We start from the raw sequence: 19,126 nt of genomic DNA on the forward strand, positions 1-19,126 counted from the left end.
CTCAGAGTAAAGCAAAGTCCAAGTCTGGACAAATTGCAGTGGGCTGCAGGGGCGGGGGGAGAAAGCAGGGAAGATTCAGAAAAACTCCCCAGTCTTTTTTTGGGGTGGGGGTGGGGTAACACCGATGGCCATTTCACTGCAGGTTTCCACCAGAGCCCCATTAAGGCTGATGGCAGAGTAGTGGCGAGGTGGCATCTGGGATACAGTCCAATTATTAGTATGACTTGCATCGCGCCAAATGTGCAAGAGTGTCATAATATCAAAAGAAGACGGCAGGTCTCTGTCTTGAGGAGTTTTCAGTCTAAATGTCAACAAAACAGGAGAGAAGGGAACGGGGAGGTTAAGGGGACACCACCAGGGATGTGTCTGAGCAAGCCCATTTACACCAGAGTAGGTCTCATTTTGACTGGGGTCAGAGACAGGAGCCCTTTCCCAGACTGGTTTAGCTCCCCATCATTTTTTAGGGTGGTGGGGTTTTGAGATCAGTTGCCCTCCAGGCCTCCCCTCTCTGTTTTCGGCCTCTGGGATCCTCTGCAGGTCACACTCCCCACCTGCCCTGCTCTGCTTGAGTGTTTTTGCCTGGCTGGAATCATGCCTCTGGCTTGCCTGAAGGGAGAGGTGTGTATGTAACAGGGAGCACGTAATGTCCTTGGTACAACAGCTCCACACACTCCCAGTCTGTTTCCAGGCTCAATTCAAAGTGCGGGTTATGACTTATAAATTTCTAGATGGCTTAGAGACAGGCTAACTGATTGACTGTATTCTCCCATATGAATGTGCCGAGGCTCTGAGATCTTCAGGGAAGACCCTTCTCTCAGCTCCACCCATTTCTGTTGACCCACCCACTTTTGCCTTTGGCAGCAGCAATGGTATGTGGCCCCTGGAAGGTTGCTCTAAAGGGGATGTGGCCCCTAGGGCTGAAAAGGTTCCCCTCATGCCTTAGGTGAGTGGGCAGGACCTGCCCTACCCCATGGCTTCACTTCTGACTCAACCCTGTAGGATCTGTCCCCAAGGCTATCCCTTCACACACACACAAAAAAAAGTTCAAGAATTGATAACCCTAATAACAATAACATGTGGAAAACACACAAAGAGAAAGAACAGGGGTGGTGAAGTTTTACACAGATAACTAAGTACCTGTAGTTATCAAATGTACATCTTAAACTTACATTTCAGCACTTCACAAGGCGTGTTCTTCTGATCCACTCCACACACACACACACACCCCATCCCAGGCTTCAAACAAGTGGCTCATCCGTTGATCACTTTGATGAGCTGCTACTGAGCACAAAATGTGTGTCTTTATTTCCACCTGACACCAGTTGGAGAGGCTGCTGAAGAGATCAGTTCCAGGCTCCTTATCTATCTGGCAGTATCAGCACAAAGGATCTTATCAAACGGCAATTACCCAGCCCAGCTTTGCACTAATTGGCTCGCTGGAGTCCAGTCATGCTACCTCCAACCTGCATGTTGTGGGTGTTCAGAGCAGGAAGAAGAGATCAGGGAGCCAGCCCACTTACCTGCAACTGCACAGCCCCAGAAGAGAGTGGGGAGCTGTGGAACGTCCCAGGCAAAGGAGACCTGCACTTCACAGAGATGAAAAACAAATACCGGTAGCTAGCTAGCTGAGAGGCCAGTTTCCTGTAGCCACTGCTTGCTATGGGTTTGGGGGGGGCAGCGACACCAGCAAGGGGGCTGGATCCAGGAGGCTTCATGCATTCCTGTCTCCCCAGTGCCTCCAACAGACACAGCTTCTAAGGTTACTACAGACTGGGGCCCACTGATACCACCTGTCCAGAAGCATCTGTTTTCACTAGGTAATGGATCTGACCCCAGAGACCTCTCTTGACTACCATCACCTTTGAGGAAGCGCACAGCCAGGAGACACAGGAACTGGTGGACTTCAGCCCAGGTTTGTTCATTACCAGCAAAATCACCAAGTATTCCCAAGGCAGATTACTTGAAGAGTCTCTCCAGTTTTGAGATGGAATTTTCTCAGACCAACAGGAGAACCAATACCTAGAAAGGGTCTTCTCCAAAGCCAGGATATAGTTTATATGGTACTCCATATCGTGATGGCTGTATCTTTAGCCTATAGATCGGGTTTTATTTTGGAGAATGTCTTGGAGAACCTTTGTGGTTGGAGGACAAGATACAAGGCTGGAAAAACAAACAATTCCATGGCCCTGCAGCAAGGATGATGGAAGAGAGACACCTACTTATTGCATTCAAACCCTGCTTTTCTTGTAAGGGGTTCAGGGCAGTTCTTGTCCCTCCTGCATTTTATTCTCACAACAACCCTGTGAGGTAAGTTGTGCTGAGAGATGGCTGAATGATTTGAACTCAGGTGTCCCTCCTTCTAGTTCAGTGCTCTGATGTAGACTTCCGCAACCTGGAGGCTTCTAGATGTTGTGTGACTACAGCTCCCATCATCCATGACCATTGGGCATGTTGGTTGCGGGTTACAGTCCAACAAAGGGCACTAGGTTTAGAAAGGTTGCTCTAATGTTTGGCTCCGCAGTCTCTGTTTATGCAAAATTTACTACTACCATAACTGAGGAAATATACTCACCAGTCATACTGAAGATGGCAGACCTTTCCAGGTTTGAAATGCTTAATTCACTACTGGGGTATCTATACAAACCATGCCAAATGGAGTAAGGTATTCTCTCTTCTCTCTCCAGCAGAAACTATTAGGGGATATGGATTGCAAAGACTCTGATTTATCCGAACAAAACGTTGACTTGTTTGTTCAACTTGAATATTTCCCGTCAAATTGATCATGACATGCTGTGACATCACAGTAGCTTGGCCAATAGCTAGGGAAATCACCCATGTGCCAGACAAAGGAAGCCTAACACCGCCATGTGGACAGACTCATTACTACTACCAACAAGCTGTTGATTAATACCACCAAAGTGTTGTGCAGAACATAAAGGCGGCAAGACTGTTGTCTGGATGGTTTAATCATGAAAGCCCTTCCTCTCCCAAAATATTATGGGCAGGAGATTACTCTCTAGATCCAACGATGCCACAATAAATGCAAGTACACAATGAGAGGAGTGGGGAGGAATGTTTGTATAAAAAGACTCTTGCCACTTTATGTGAAACAGGGTACACCAGACTCTGCACCCTCACCTTTAATATACATCCAAAAGGGATCCTGTTTGGCAAGCACAGATCCTCACAAGTGCCGCACTGAGAGGGCTACAGTTGCAGTTATAGAATTTCTCTCCATCAGGACCAGACAGTGGTGCCATTGAGGCATCTAATCATAGCCTGCATTTTTATCAAGGCTTATAGTTTGATTAGGGTCTGTATTTTAAAATGAGCTTAAAGATTTTCAAATGTTTTATGCCAGGCAGAAGACCAGCTGCCTAAGTACTTTGGCAAGATGTTTATCCTCCTGGACAAGGGGGCCCCCTGATTTATAGCAGAAAACAATTCTCAAAGTCGTAAAAGGGAATTACAGGCTGAGAGCAAGGTTACACCACCCTACATAATTAAGAGTTGGTAAATAGTAAAACCATTAAACTTGAGCCATATCTTCCTAAGGTTAAAGGCCAAGAGCAAATGGAAAAGAAAGGGGAGTGTAAACAGAAGAAGAGGCTTTTTCCTATTTTATTTTGAGGCTGTAAACTGATTCCTTCCTGTTACTTTGAGAAGGTTTATTCTTCTAAAAAGCTATCTATGATAATGTATGAAATATACTGGCTTAAATGTAATTATGCAAAGGATCTAGAAAGAAAGAAATGTTAAATTCTTATTTCATAGAGTCATATTGCTGTAGGAGACCAGAGGGGCAAACGAGCCCAGCTCCCTGCCAGACAGGAGACGCCATCGAGCACTCCTGATATATGGTTGTCAGGCCTTTGTTTAAAGACCTTCAAAAAGGAGATCTTTCATTGATGATGCATGAGAATGTGAACCCAAGATCTCTGACATCTGTTTAAGATAAAAATTTAAAACTATTAACCATCTGTTTTGGAGGGCAATAGGGCAAGGAGGGCAAGAGGTGAGCTGGTAATTAAGGTTCCTTGTTGAGACAAATGTAAGATATATGACTACTTATTTGTCATTTATAGATAGAAGAATATATAGCTTTTTGTATCCCATAAAAGGCAATAGGAAATGGGTGTATCTTTTAGGATTGGTTATAGCAATCAGCCAATAGGAAATTCAACCAGGCTGATTGGACAGAGGCAGCCAAAGGAGGAGCAAGGGGGCTGGGCTGAGGGAATATAAGTGCTGGCCATAATGGCAGGAGAGCAGGCCAGAGCTTGGTAACCATATACCACTGTGCCTCTCATTTATTTGTCTGACAAATAAATTATTATTTTAATTTCTCTATTGCTGCGTTGAATATTTCATTCCAGCTAAGCGTTAACCACAAGCAGGGTGCTACACCATCATCACAGGACTTTAGGGCAGATGCCTGGGGGGGGGGCGGGGGGCACACAACAGAATGAGCAGGAAGAACATGGCAGGACTGGCTTCCCATAATCTTAAGTAAATGAAGAAATGCATACAATATCTAAAGAACACACACACTAGATCATTAAATCTACTGTATCATTAAATACTGCGCCAGTATAAAAACACTTGGGATCACAGCCCTGTATGAACTAGGTAGCCTTCGATTCATAACCAAGCATCCATCACCCAAAAAGATAAGCGAGGCATCTCCTTCCCACCTACTGCAATTAGTGCCTATTTGTCTCTGTGACTTCAGATAATGTTTAGAAAGAGATTGGGACCTAGGGTTTTTTTTTCCAAAAAAAATGATAAAAAGGGAAGAGAGATGTAACAGAAATGCTCCTGGGCTCCTGTGGGACTTGGGTAAGTTTCTTCACTCTGCAGAATGATAAAGATATGTTGCCCTGATCAGAAGCAGATAAGCAGGCAAGCTGATTATGTAGCGTCCCAGAGGCAAGGCCTAATCTAGGAGTCTGTTTGTTAACTACCAGCCTTTTTTGTGATATTTGGTTTGCATAATGTGATAATGTAACAGAAGAGCTTTTTTAAGGTGGAAAGGAACCTAGATTCAGGAGGGAAAGGCGGGGAAAACACTCCGCTTTGCTCTCGTTGTCTGTACAGATCATCGGTTCCTATCAGTACAGATTGCTTGACTTTGCAACGTGCTTTCATGTCTTTCTGGCTTCATGTCTTCCTTGCAGCGCATATACCCTTCTCAACAGCCTTGAGAGATAGGTTTACAGAGGAGGAACCAGGACCGAATGATAACAGCTGCCTACAGTTCACACCTAAGGGACATGGGTGGCGCTGTGGGTTGAACCACAGAGCCTAGGACTTGCCGATCAGAAGGTCGGAGGTTCAAATCCCTGCGACGGGGTGAGCTCCCATTGCTCGGTCCCTGCTCCTGCCAACCTAGCAGTTCGAAAGCACGTCAAAGTGCAAGTAGATAAATAGGTACCGCTCTGGCGGGAAGGTAAACGGCGTTTCTGTGCACTGCTCTGGTTCACCAGAAGCTGCTTAGTCATGCTGGCCACATGACCCGGAAGCTGTACGCTGACTCCCTCGGCCAATGAAGCGAGATGAGCGCCACAACCCCAGAGTCGGCCATGACTGGACCTAATGGTCAGGGGTCCCTTTACCTTTTACAGTTCAGACCATAAACAAAAATCACAGGTGAGCTTTAAACACAGGTATCCAGGCTCCACTCTCTGGGTGCTGGGCCACCTGGGCCTCACCAAAGGTAAGAGCAGCAGAAATCTAGCTAGCAGATCTGCTATGGTTTAAACCATGGGTAGGAAAACTAAGGCCCGGGGGCTGCATCTGGCCCAATCACCTTCTAAATGCAGCCCGTGGATGGTCCGGGGATCAGCGTGTTTTTACATGAGTAGAATGTGTCCTTTTATTTAAAATGCATCTCTGGGTTATTTGTGGGGCCTGCCTGGTGTTTTCACATGAGTAGAATGTGTGCTTTTATTTAAAATGCATCTCCTGCTGAAAACGTTTGCTGACCCCTGGTTTAAACTGCTGCAGACTGGAGGGCTTGCCTATTCCTTCCATGGAATAGCCTTTACCTTTACCTTTCTTTTCTTTTTTATTCCTTCCCTATTGGTCAGTGGGCTTCGCTTGTAAACAGCTGCTCAGCTGTTGGCTCTGAGGAGTCTGGAGATTGTTCTCCACAGGCAAGATGAGCTTTACGAAAGTTGGCTCTTTATTCCCATTCAAGGCCAGAAAATACTAGCCTGGGATCATAGGTTTTCTGCAGCTGCTAATGTAAGCAAAAGGATTCCCTTTCCCCCTCCCAAGTTCTTGCAATAGCAGATACTCTGCCCTGCACAGTATGATTTTAGCCAGCCAGCTGCTACCACCCTTTGCCCGTCTGCCCCCTCTCCACCCCATCGTCCCTCTGTCCCTGTTCTTCATCCCTTCCATTCCACCACTGGGGCTGGATTTTCAGTTACATTCCTATAAATTCTTGCCCATCTTTATATTCTAGAGCAGCCCTCGCTGCCCCCCTCCACAGTTTTGAACTACATCTTCCGCCAGCCCTGTCCAACCTGGAGGGGCAATTTGAGGGCACCAGGTTGTTAGTTTAAACAGCCTTGGCTTATCCTTGACATTGGTCATTTCTCCACCACCAGAATGGCCCTCCCAGGTGATGACTAACCTCTGTCTGCCCCACCAGGTTAAGACACCTTCCTCTTCTTCCAGTGATCAACAGAGGTCAAACACAAGTAAATTGTGTGGCAAGTTCCCTCCCCCCAGTGGAAATAAAGACAAATGACACAATTATTAAGGTTAATGGGCTAAATAAGGCCACAACTTTATTGGTTACAGGTGATGAGCGGTATTGGCTTAGGCATTGGTCCTAACCAACTATATCTGACTTCAGCCTGTCCGCTTGAAGTCCAGGAAGGATTAGCCACCAGTAGGGGGAGTCCTGCTGATGCACATCAACTAGGAACTCCCCCAGGGTCACCGCTCGGGGGCATGCCTTAGGCCCTCACCTCCATAGGCTTCGGACAGGGCCACGCCCCCCAGAATCCTTTATCGGACTACCCTTCAATATGCGGGGCAGGTGATGGTGCTTCCTCCCCTCTTCCATCTACAGAACAATACCAATGCCTAACCGCCAATACCAAGAAAGTTGTGATGATTTGCTACAAGGTAGGTGAAAACCAAGTGGCTGGTGCCAATTTGCCAAGTGGAAAAATTCCTACCAGGCCCCTCAACAGTGATCAACCAAGGTCCATAGCAAGATTAAGGAATGAAAACCTTATAGGGCAGGAGGGTGGGAAAAGCAGGAACAGCTGGCAGGCGGGGAAAGAGAGAGATCCCTGGCCGTGTCCTGGCTTAAGTAGGGCAGATCATGTCCCCAGAGCTAGCCAATTGGCTGGCCAGGGGATAACGCAGCGGGTAATCCCCCCCAATTGCTGGACTTAAGCCGCCACGCACGTGGTGGGGCCATGAAGCCTGCAACTCCACCTCCTTCGAAGGGCGGAAGTGGCTTTGGTGGATCCCCTTTTACTCTTTGTCAGCTATGAGCTGAAAAAGAGATTAAAAACAAAATGCCAAAATGAACTGCTTTTGAATAGGAGTATAGCATCTAGATCAAGGGAAGTAATAGTGCCACCGTATTCTGCTCTGGTCAGACCTCACCTGGAGTACTGTGTCCAGTTCTGGGCACCACAGTTCAAGAAGGACACTGACAAACTGGAACGTGTCCAGAGGAGGGCAACCAAAATGGTCAAAGGCCTGGAAACGATGCCTTATGAGGAACGGCTAAGGGAGCTGGGCATGTTTAGCCTGGAGAAGAGGAGGTTAAGGGGTGATATGATAGCCATGTTCAAATATATAAAAGGATGTCAGGGAGGGAGAAAGGTTGTTTTCTGCTGCTCCAGAGAAGCGGACACGGAGCAATGGATCCAAACTACAAGAAAGAAGATTCCACCTAAACATTAGGAAGAACTTCCTGACAGTAAGAGCTGTTCGACAGTGGAATTTGCTGCCAAGGAGTGTGGTGGAGTCTCCTTCTTTGGAGGTCTTTAAGCAGAGGCTTGACAACCATATGTCAGGAGTGCTCTGATGGTGTTTCCTGCTTGGCAGGGGGTTGGACTCGATGGCCCTTGTGGTCTCTTCCAACTCTATGATTCTATGAATTTATTTTTTAATTGGGATGGGGGGAATGAAAAAGTTACATATGTGTGTGGGGGAGTGTTGATTATAATTGTTACCTACCTGTTTCATATATGTTACTTTATCATTATATCACTTGTACAGGGCTTGCTTTTTGCCATATGGGGGAAGGAAAATATTGCTGCAGCTGCTAATAGCAACAAATTGAATTAGGCAGTGGGGATGTGGCTGCAGGGAGAAATTCAGGAATTAGCCTTGGAGTCTGGTGTTTCTCTCCACTAAGCAGCTGCAGGAGGAGACAAAACATGTCTTGCGTGTGTGTGTGTGCGCGCGCACACACACACACACACACACACACACACACACACACAAAGTGCCCCAGGCAGATTTGCTTACATGGTTTTGCTATCTCACTTGCAACTTCTGCAAACTTAAAACCAAAAAGTGGTGGTGTGAGGGAGGGAGCTCCATACATGAGAAACCGGAATGCAATTTGATATTCCAAATACAGACAGCATTACCACTTCCAACACAGCAGACATTCAGGCCAGCTCCGATTCTGCCAAAACAGAATAGATACTGCAATATTACCTTTGATTTAGGTCATTTAAAGCAGTGCTTTAAGCAAAAAAAAAAGGGGGGGAGCCAATCTAAAATGCCAACAGCATGAGACCTGATCCCTTGCATATTTACTCAGGAGTAAGCCCTCAGGTGTACTTTCTTCTGTCAATCTAAACAGTAGGTATATGTCTCCAACCGCTGCCTGTAAGTCTGAGCTCGGAATCTGCTGTTATACAGTGGTACCTTGGGTTACATCTGCTTCAGGTTACATATGCTTCAGGTTACAGACTCCACTAACCCAGAAATAGTACCTCGGGTTAAGAACTTTGCTTCAGCATGAGAACAGAAATCGTGCTCCGGCGGTGTGGCGGCAGCTGGAGGCCCCATTAGCTACAGTGGTGCTTCAGGTTAAGAGCAGTTTCAGGTTAAGAACGGACATCCGGAACGAATTAAGTACTTAACCCGAGGTACCACTGTACGCACTTGCATGTTCTGGATCTGAGACATCTACCACTCAATTTAGCCATTTGCAAATCCCAATACAGTGGTACCTCAGGTTAAGTACTTAATTCGTTCCGGAGGTCTGTACTTAACCTGAAACTGTTCTTAACCTGAAGCACCACTTTAGCTAATGGGGCCTCCCACTGCCGCCACACTGCTGGAGCACGATTTCTGTTCTCATCCTGAAGCAAAGTACTTAACCCGAGGTACTATTTCTGGGTTAGCGGAGTCTGTAAGCGTATGTAACCTGAAGTGTATATAACCTGAGGTACCACTGTAAAAGAAACTAGTGAGATTCTGCTGTATTTGATTAAGTCTCAAGAGCTGAATAATTACTGACAATGAATTAATAAATAAATGACAAATATTGCTGGGCCCAAACAAAAGGGCTTTCCAACACAACTCCCCTTTTCAAGCTCACTAGCTCACAGCAGACTTAGGCAGTTTTACTGACAGAGACCCTTAGGAGTCAAAGCACTTAAGCTGGCATGCAAAACACTTTGCTTTCACCAGGCAAGCCCAGCCCTTGCCAACCATTGCATGGTTTGGGATCTTCAAAGGCATTAGCTGACCAGAACATCAAGGAAATTTGGGAAATATTTAGGATTTCACAATGGCAGGACAGAAGAACATTCCTAAAAACTCCTGCTCAGCTTATTATCGAGTTCATGTGATGGTACTCAGCATCCTTCATTCATGGATCTGAAGCTGAAATTGACAACTGATAATTTTAGTTTCTGCCACTTTTTTCTATACAGTATAATTAATATTCCCTCCATCCTTTTCCCTTTCCTTTTTCTTCAGAATATAATTGCAGTGAAGAAGAGTTGTTGTATAACAGAGGATCAACGAAAGATCTTCTACATCAGGGATGGGAAACATGAAGCTGCCCAGATGTTGTTGGACTTCCAGTGATGATATAATGGGCTAAAGATTTTGGATATAGTATTCAGTTAGAATCTTGGGAAAGGTTGTGGAAGGAAGGTATTAATTTTACTGCATGCAGTGCACTTAAAGAAAATATTATGAAAATGATGTATAGATGGTTTTTAACACCAGCTAAATTGGCTAAAAGGGACGCGGGTGGTGCTGTGGGTTAAACCACTGAGCCTAGGGCTTGCCAATCAGAAGGTCGGTGGTTCGAATCCCCGCCATGGGGTGAGCTCCCATTGCTCGGTCCCTGCTCCTGCCAACCTAGCAGTTCGAAAGCACATCAGAGTGCAAGTAGATAAATAGGTACCGCTCTGGCGGGAAGGTAAACAGCGTTTCCGTGTGCTGCTCTGGTTCGCCAGAAGCGGCTTAGTCATGCTGGCCACATGACCCGGAAGCTGTACGCCGGCTCCCTCGGCCAATAAAGCGAGATGAGCGCCACAACCCCAGAGTTGGTCACGACTGAACCTAATGGTGAGGGGTCCCTTTACCTTTACTTAAATTGGCTAAAATGTACAAGACAAGAAACAATGAGTGTTGGAAATGTAAAGAAAGGGATGGTATCTTCTGCCACATGTGGTGGACTTGTAAAGACGTAAAGGCTTTCTGGGAAATGGTATATAATGAGTTAAAGAAAATGTTTTAAAATACTTTTGTTAAAAAACCAGCAGCCTCTCTATTGGGGATAATGGGTGAAGAGATACCAAGGGAAGATAAAAGACTGTTTATGTATGCAACAACTGCAGCAAGAATTATTTTAGCCCAAAAATGGAAACAACAAGAAGTACCAATGAAAGAAGAGTGGCAGATGAAGATGATGGACTTTGCAGAACTGGTGAAGCTGACAGGAAAAATCCGAAACCAGCATGATCAAGTATTTCAAAAGGACTGGAGAATTTTTTTTACGATATTTGAAAGATTATTGTAAGCAATTAACATCACTAGCAGAGTTGTCCAAAGGACTGTAATGAGAAATTTTCTACCTTTCTATATTTATTTAAATTTTGAGTTATTTTGTAATGAGTGTAATTAGAATTGGAAAACGTACAAAATGCAATGATAGAAAGGTTAATTTTGATGGCCAAGAGGTGGGAGGGAAGGAAGCTGATAGGCTCTAAAAAGCCAAGGTGATAAAGTGGATAATGATGATGTCAATGTATATAATTAAATGGAAAATAAATTTTAAAAATATGATTATATATATATATATATATATATATATATATATATATATATATGATGTTGTTGGACTTCCAGCTCCCCTCAGTTCCAGCTGAAGTTCACATCTGGAGGGCTATGGGTTCTCCACCCCTCTTGTGCAGGGAGCCCATTACCACACCTCTTCTTTTCCAATTTTTTAATCAGCATCTGATTATTCATTTCTTCTTTACAGTCAAACCCCGGTTGTCGAATATACAGTGGTACCTTGGGTTAAGTACTTAATTCGTTCCTGAGGTCCGTTCTTAACCTGAAACTGTTCTCAACCTGAAGCACCACTTTAGCTAATGGGGCCTCCTGCTGCCACTGCACCGCTGCAACACGATTTCTGTTCTCATCCTGAAGCAAAGTTCTTAACCTGAAGCACTATTTCTAGGTTAGCAGAGTCTGTAACCTGAAGTGTATGTAACCTGAAGTGTATGTAACCTGAGGTACCACTGTAATCCGTTCCAGAAGTCCATTCAGCTTCCGAAATGTTCGACAGCATCCTGCACTCAACCAGAATCCACGCCGGATGGTTGGCTTCTGAAAAACTTTTGGAAATCAGAGCATTTTCTTCCGGGTTTTCGGCGTTCGGGAGCCGAAACGTTCCAAAACGGAGGTGTTCGGGAGCTAAGGTTTGACTGCATTCATGTTCATTTTGTCATGGGCATGTGTGCTGCTCATGTATCGTATATTGTCAAATTTCGGACGCAGGAGTGGAGGCAGGGAATGGGGTTCTGTATGGGATGGAGGAGGAGCACTCTCTGTCTTGAGGGGGTGGGGGGAAACCTGGATGAGGACCAAGGGAAAATGATGAAGCCAAGAGATTGTGCTCTGCTTTAAAAAGGAATTCATTATACTACTTCTCACCCCAAAGCACCTCTTCTTATCTACCTTGTTCAGAGATATATATATATATATATATATATATTCATACCTGCAGGTGGATAGGGGAGGCTCTTTGATCAATGGGATTACAGCAGCATTACGAGCTTTCAAACAACAGTAGGTGCCTGGGATACAAAACTGGGTCACGTACAGTTCGGTGCAAGAGAAATTCTTTGATGCATAACGAGGGAGGAGGGCAAAGTGAGAGAGAGAAAAGAGGACCAAGGAACTCCCTGTTGTCTAGGACTTTCTGGATACTTGGGAGGAGATGTCCTTCCTTGTGCATGATGGATCCTGCCCCTGAGTCGTTCAGAGCTGCTTGTCCCGCCACACAGCTGAATACTATAGGGCAGGGGTGGCCAACTCCCAAGAGACTGCGATCTACTCGCAGAGTTAAAAACTGGCAGTGATCTCCCCCACTTTTTATGGGTTCAGGTCAAAGTTGTTGAACTTTTTTAGGGAGGAGGAAAGCCCCAGTTTTTGGGGTGTGGGGAAAACAACTTGGGCTTTTTTTTAGGGGTGCCAAAGTTGTTGAGCTTCTTTGGAGGGGAGCCAGTGATCTGCCAGTGATCTACCACAGATGTCCAGTGATCTGCCGGTAGATCACAATCTACCTGTTGGACGTGCCTGAACAGCAGCATGTCACCACAAGCAGCAGAAGAACAGCAAAGCCTAAGTCAGTGTACATCACCAAGAAACAACGCCTGCGGCACCCAGGGGGGCTGCTGCAGCTCAGTGAAAGAACACTTGGTTTGCATGCAAATGGTCCCAGGCTGGATCCTGGGCAGCCCAGACAGAGCTGGGAATGTCCTCTACCTGAATTCCTGGAGAACCATTGCTGCCAGCCATTGTAAAAAATACTGGACCAGATAGGCCAATGGAAGCTTCCTGTTTTTGCAAGGTGAGGGGAAGTCCTGCTCTACGCTTTATTGGGAAGAGCTTTTTGTCAAATTCAGGACTCATCAATGCTTTGGTTTTTCTTCTTCCCCCAAGTAAGGTTGAGGGATGTCAGGCCATAAAACAGCCAAATGGCAGCATGGTTTGAAAATCATATGGATTTTAATGAGGATCACTGCAGCATTTTAAACAAAGCAAAAATAAAAATAAAAAATCACAGCAACAACAACAAAAAGTTCCTCAGACCACACTAAATTAGCCCCAGAGCTGAGTTTTGGCCCACACCCAAAGGCTGGTAAAGAAGATGACAGGTAGATCCACTCTCCAAATCTCACAAGCTGTTTCTTTGCTTTTGGTCCAAGCTGGAAGTACTGCTGAAAGCACAAGAAGAGTCTGACAGGAACAGACCAAATGCCCCCCACCATGTATTCTGTGTCCACCAGTAGCCATTTTAGAAGCTTCCAGAAAGCGGCAAGCAGGAGGCATGGACCTAACAGCTCTCTCCTCTTTGTTTGCCTCCGGTACCTGGTATTCAAAAGCAAACTGCCATCTAGTTATCATGAGTGATAGCCATCTCCTCCTGGAATTTGTCTAAGCTAAGCTATCTAAGATAGTGGCCATCATCACATGTTTAGGGGAGCAAATTTCAAACACCGTCTGGTGACATTGTACTTTTTTGTCTCCATCCAGCATTGCTGCCAATTAATTCCATTGGGTAAGCTTGAGTTGTAGGAGGGGTATTATGAGAGGGGGAGGAGGTCTCTTTCTTCATCTTTTCCACGCTGTCCCCAGTTTGCTTGCCAGGAGCAGCATGGGAATTCTACAGCAGGGCCACCAAAAGCTACTTCATGCCAACAAAGGGCAACTTTCCTGCCCCCTCTCTGTGCTTCAAAGATATTCAAGCCCAGCTGCTCCCCTATCCAATTAACCTGAGCCAACAAAATGAGTTCAAAGATCTCATTCAGGTACTTAAACAGCCGCCTTATATTTGAGCTCCGATTCTGCTCAAAGCATGACTGGGCTACCCTTGAGAAATGAGAGTCCCTTCCACATGCTCTGTCTCCTTTTTTGTATTTCCCCCTTCTCTTTCTCTCTTGGCAACAAATCAGAAACACGACACCCTCATTTGTTAATAATAATTACACAAAAGAAATTTTAAAAGGCATTTCTCTCTTGATATTTCAAATCATCTCTCTTTTTAAAAAGTCCCATAATTAAAAAGCCGCTCCCTTGCCCTCCCCCGCCTCCACATTCCCTCGGGACACTTCAGAGAGTTATTCCCACCCAGTGGCTTTTTTTGTCTTTAGACTCTAAGTTTAGAGAGAGGTTCTGACAGGCTCCCAGTGACTCTGGAAAAGCAATGGTATCAGATGGCTCCTTATAAGGGACTCCGAGAAAGGCAGGAAGGTGGAAGGTCAAACACAAGAGATCTTTCTGACTTGAGAAGGAACCAACAAGGCGCTAATTGGTCTGAGGAGGAGGCAGCAAGTCCAAAGCACAAAGCGGGGAGAAACAGCCTCTGGAACAAACACTCTGAAAAAGCAAAACTTTGAGGATAGCCACAGTCTCCAGAGCTGGCAAGAGACATAAAAGGCAGTGCAACCTCATTGCGGGCTCATTGATATGCAGAGGAGATTGGCAGAGGGCTTTGGAAGATGAAAGAGGGACACAGCTGCCTTGGGATAAGGACAGTTTCCAAACACCCAGTTTCATGGCCAGTCTCCACCCAAGGGATGATGTAGCCAACAGGAGGTGGCAGGTTTCAGAGTTGCCATTTTTCAGGATTCTCACTCAAAGTCTAGTATCTAAAGGTGTTTCATTAGCCTTCCAGCTGCTAGATCTCTGATCTGTTGAGCTGTCATTAAAAGAAGCAAGTCTCCTGGTTTTGCAGCAGGAAGGAAGACGTGACAGAGAATGGAATCCACATCTTTTGACACCAGTCAACACTCCCCACCCCTCTTGAAAGAGTTACTACGCCCTCCAACTTTTAGCAGAGGAAAACTGGAAGAGAAGGAGCACTAGACCAAGAACGCTTAGCTGATTACATACTTTTGTTATTGTTATATATATTTTTAATGTGCTGCCTTTCATCCAATAGATGCCCTTAAGCTGGCTCACAAAGTAACACGCAAACGGAAAATGCAAATGAAACTTTAGAAAATTCAAGACAACAACTTCTTAACCCTAAAAAAAATATCCATAAAATAAAATAAAAAGTTGTAAATACAACTTTGATTAACACAACGAGAAACAATATTATGGAGAGAAGATTGCACATGGGTGAAGGGAAGCAATGGGTCGGGGGAAGGGAGGCTTAGAGCAATACTTGGGAATTGTTAAGGATACATAGGTGATTTAAGAGGCTAAGAACAAGGAGTTAAAAGAAGAAGAATAACATTAAAGAATAGAAAAACAAGGGAATTTGAGAAGAATTTGGTACAAATGAAAATATGTGAGTCATGTTTTTGCTTGTATTCTGGTTTATTTTGGATGTAAAGTCTTCTGTTGAAAGGACTGTACATAATAAAATAAAAATAAAATAAAATAACACTGATGTTGGGAAAGACTGAGGGCACAAGGAGAAGGAGATGACAGAGGACGAGATGGTTGGACAGTGTTCTCGAAGCTATCAGCATGAGTTTGACCAAACTGTAGGAAGCAGTGGAAAACAGGAGTGCCTGGCGTGCTCTGGTCCATGGGGTCACGAAGAGTCAGACATGACTAAACGACTAAACAACAACAAAATAAAATGAGCAGGAATTCCCACATGCCTCGAAAGGACTGGTCCAGGACATGTTGCTGATCGAGGCAAAGCAGAATATGCCCTCCACATTCTCCTCCTTTGCCTCAATGCCACCACCTGTCCTACAGTGACTAGAGATGGCCTGGGGAAACCCCAGCAGGCCGATGGAGACCGGAGAGGAACAGGTGGCAGGGGTAGGGCAGAGGAGGTGGAGAAGGGAAAGATGAACAAGTACAGGAGGCAGTGAGCTGCTCCTCAGGGTGTGAATCTGCCACCCCACCTAACTGTCCCCAGCCTGCTACATGAGGCAGGCTGGTCCTGCACCTTTACTGCTCCATTGGGCAAGTGGTACAGCTGGGTCCAGAGGAAGAGTTAAGCAAATAGACAATCTGGCCCAATCTGTAATCAGCACTAGGGCGGAAACAGTTGGAAGAACTCCAGTGCCTGTGTGTGTGTGTGTGTACACACATACATGAGACATCTTCCAAAGCAACTACTCCATTCCAAACTTAAAAATGGAAAGCGTAATGCCGGTGGTCAACAAAGGAGGTTTAAAGACTCTCTCAAGGCAAATCTTTTAAAAATGTAGTACAGTGGTACATACACTTCAGGTTACATACGCTTCAGGTTACAGACTCCTCTAACTCAGAAATAGTGCTTCATGTTAAGAACTTTGCTTCAGGATGAGAACAGAAATTGTGCTCCGGCGGCACGGCAGCAGCAGGAGGCCCCATTAGCTAAAGTGGTGCTTCAGGTTAAGAACAGTTTCAGGTCAAGTACGGACCTCTGGAATGAATTAAGTACTTAACCCGAGGTACCACTGTATAAACACCGACAACTGGGAAACACTTGCCTGCGGGCGCTCCAATTGAAGAACAGCCATTACCAAAGGTGTCATGGATTCTGAAGACACTCAAACTCAGGACGAAAGGGAGAAATGTGCTAAGAGGAAGGCACACTTGGCAAACCCTCACTGTGACCAACTCCCACCCAGAAACCTATGTCCCCACTGTGGAAAGACGTGCGGATCCAGAATTGGCCTCCACAATCACTTATGGACTCACTGTTAAAACCATGTTCATTGAAGACAATCTTACTCAGCTATGAGGGATTGCCAAAGAAGCAGCAGCAGCATACATACATGGGACAGTGGCCTACAGGGATGAGAAATAGGGCTTGCCCCAGGTAAATAGGGCCAGCTGTAGGGTAGAAGTTACTGATTTCTCTGTGCTAAAGGCAGCGGTCAGTAATCCATATCCTGCAGGTGGGGATGCTTCAGATGAAAGAGCCACATTTCTGTGGGTCTGTTCCTTATTTTGATGGCAGCTGTTTCTATTCTTGCAGATCCTATTAACTGCACTCGTAATTCAAGAGAGAAATCATGCAGAGATCTCACATCTGTATGCAGCACCATTTAGCTCCATGGAGGGAAGAGAGCCACACATACCAAAAAATGAGTATGTACACAGATCTGTACAATGGCTGTGTACACTGTATGTACCCTGAATAGGGCCATGCGATAAATCGCCCTATCGCTGGATACCAGTATTGAAATAACATCGTGATAAGTGTTTCAACAAGGCAATATACCGGGTGAACAAAAGGTGGAGACTTGACAGTTTCCCAGGGGGTAGCTCAGTTGGATCAATACTTTACATATGCTTTGCAGATAATTTGCAGGCACCAGGAGTCTCCTGATAAGAAATGAGGATAAGCCCTCTCGCAAACCAGCAAACTCTTTCAGCTTCATAGGTATCTTTCCATTTAGAGCTCAGCTAATTATGCAGAGCCTGCTAACAATCCAGGAGGAACCGCCCATGGCTAGACAATCAAAGATCCAGAGGCAAACAAAGAGTAAACAAAGAATGTAAACAAAGAATTGGAAAGCACTTATTTCTTCTCTCACACTCACCCCCACCAGTGAAAAAAAGTCCCCCCCCCCCCTGGTTTTTATGTTGTTGGTTTTAAAAAAACTTTTAAAGGAGACGATCTTTTTGCTTGCTTGCTTACCCTCCCTTCCTCCCTTTGATAAAAAGGGAGAGATTGGTTGGATGAGGGCTGGGGGCTTCTGGGGGGGGGGATGGAGGCGAGAAGTTTTAGCTAGCTGCCATGCTGAAAGGGGAAGTTGGATACTATGTGAGAATGATGGGGAGGGTGTTTTTCCAGGAATCAGTGCATGCAAATGCATGTCTAGTCACAACCAAGCTCCTGGAAACATGGTTGCTGCGTGGATGGAGACTGAGGGGCCTTCACACCTGTCACTGCAGTGAGATGACATATTGATACAAAACACACACACACACACACACACACACACACACACACTCCCTCTTACATCATGCAGCTTCTTACATTGTGCCAGGACCCCAAAGCTGGGAACCTTCTGCATGGGAACTCCTGTGGGTTGTCTGAGTTGACTGAAGAGGAGAGAAAGAACACAGGGCAGATGCCTTCTCAGACGCAGCAGAGAGATGCCACAAGGCCTGCCCATCACGGACTACCTGGTAGCTCACGACTGAGGAGCCTGCAATCACATTGGCAATCAAGCTACATGGCTGCAGGGAGAGAACAGAAGAGGGAGGTATAACCCAGGAAGGAAGGAAGGCCCAAGACCTGCCCCATCTATCTACATGCAATGCTCCACCACCACAAATGGTGGACTGCCCTGCAATCCTCGGATGAAGGGCAGCCTGGAAATATAGGACCCATAACCAACTTTGACTGCAAATGACTCAGGTTCAAACCCCGGCATCATTGCCAGTTAACACAACACTGAGGTAACAGCCATTTGAGGCACTGGAGAGCCCAACTGCCAATCATGAGTAGGCTGGACTAAATGTACCAATGTACCAATGATATAACACGGTGTAAGGCAGCCCTGCTATGTTTGTGACTCGTCAGCCTCCTCATACAGTGGTACCTCTGGTTACAAACTTAATTCATTCTGGAGGTCCGTTCTTAAGCTAAAACTGTTCTTATCCTGAGGCATGCTTTTGCTTATGGGGCCTCCCACTGCACGCACTCCTCTGGTGTGCAATTTCCGTTCGCATCCTGGGGCAAAGTTTGCAACCAGGAGCAGCTACTTCCAGGTTAGCGGAGCTTGTAACCTGAAGCATTCGTAACCAGAGGTACCACTATAATGCTGGACAAAGGGCTGCCCTATACCGATGGGAGTCCAACAACTTCTAGAGGACCGCAGATCCACCTACCCTGCAACAGAGGGACCACAAGCCTCTATAGACTTTTCCAACAGGGGGCCAGACCACTGTCCCTCAGACCTTGTGGTGGGCTAGCCTA

The sequence above is a fragment of the Podarcis pityusensis genome, assembly GCF_964106645.2.
Source record: "Podarcis pityusensis genome assembly, chromosome: 15".
NCBI lineage: Eukaryota > Metazoa > Chordata > Lepidosauria > Squamata > Lacertidae > Podarcis > Podarcis pityusensis.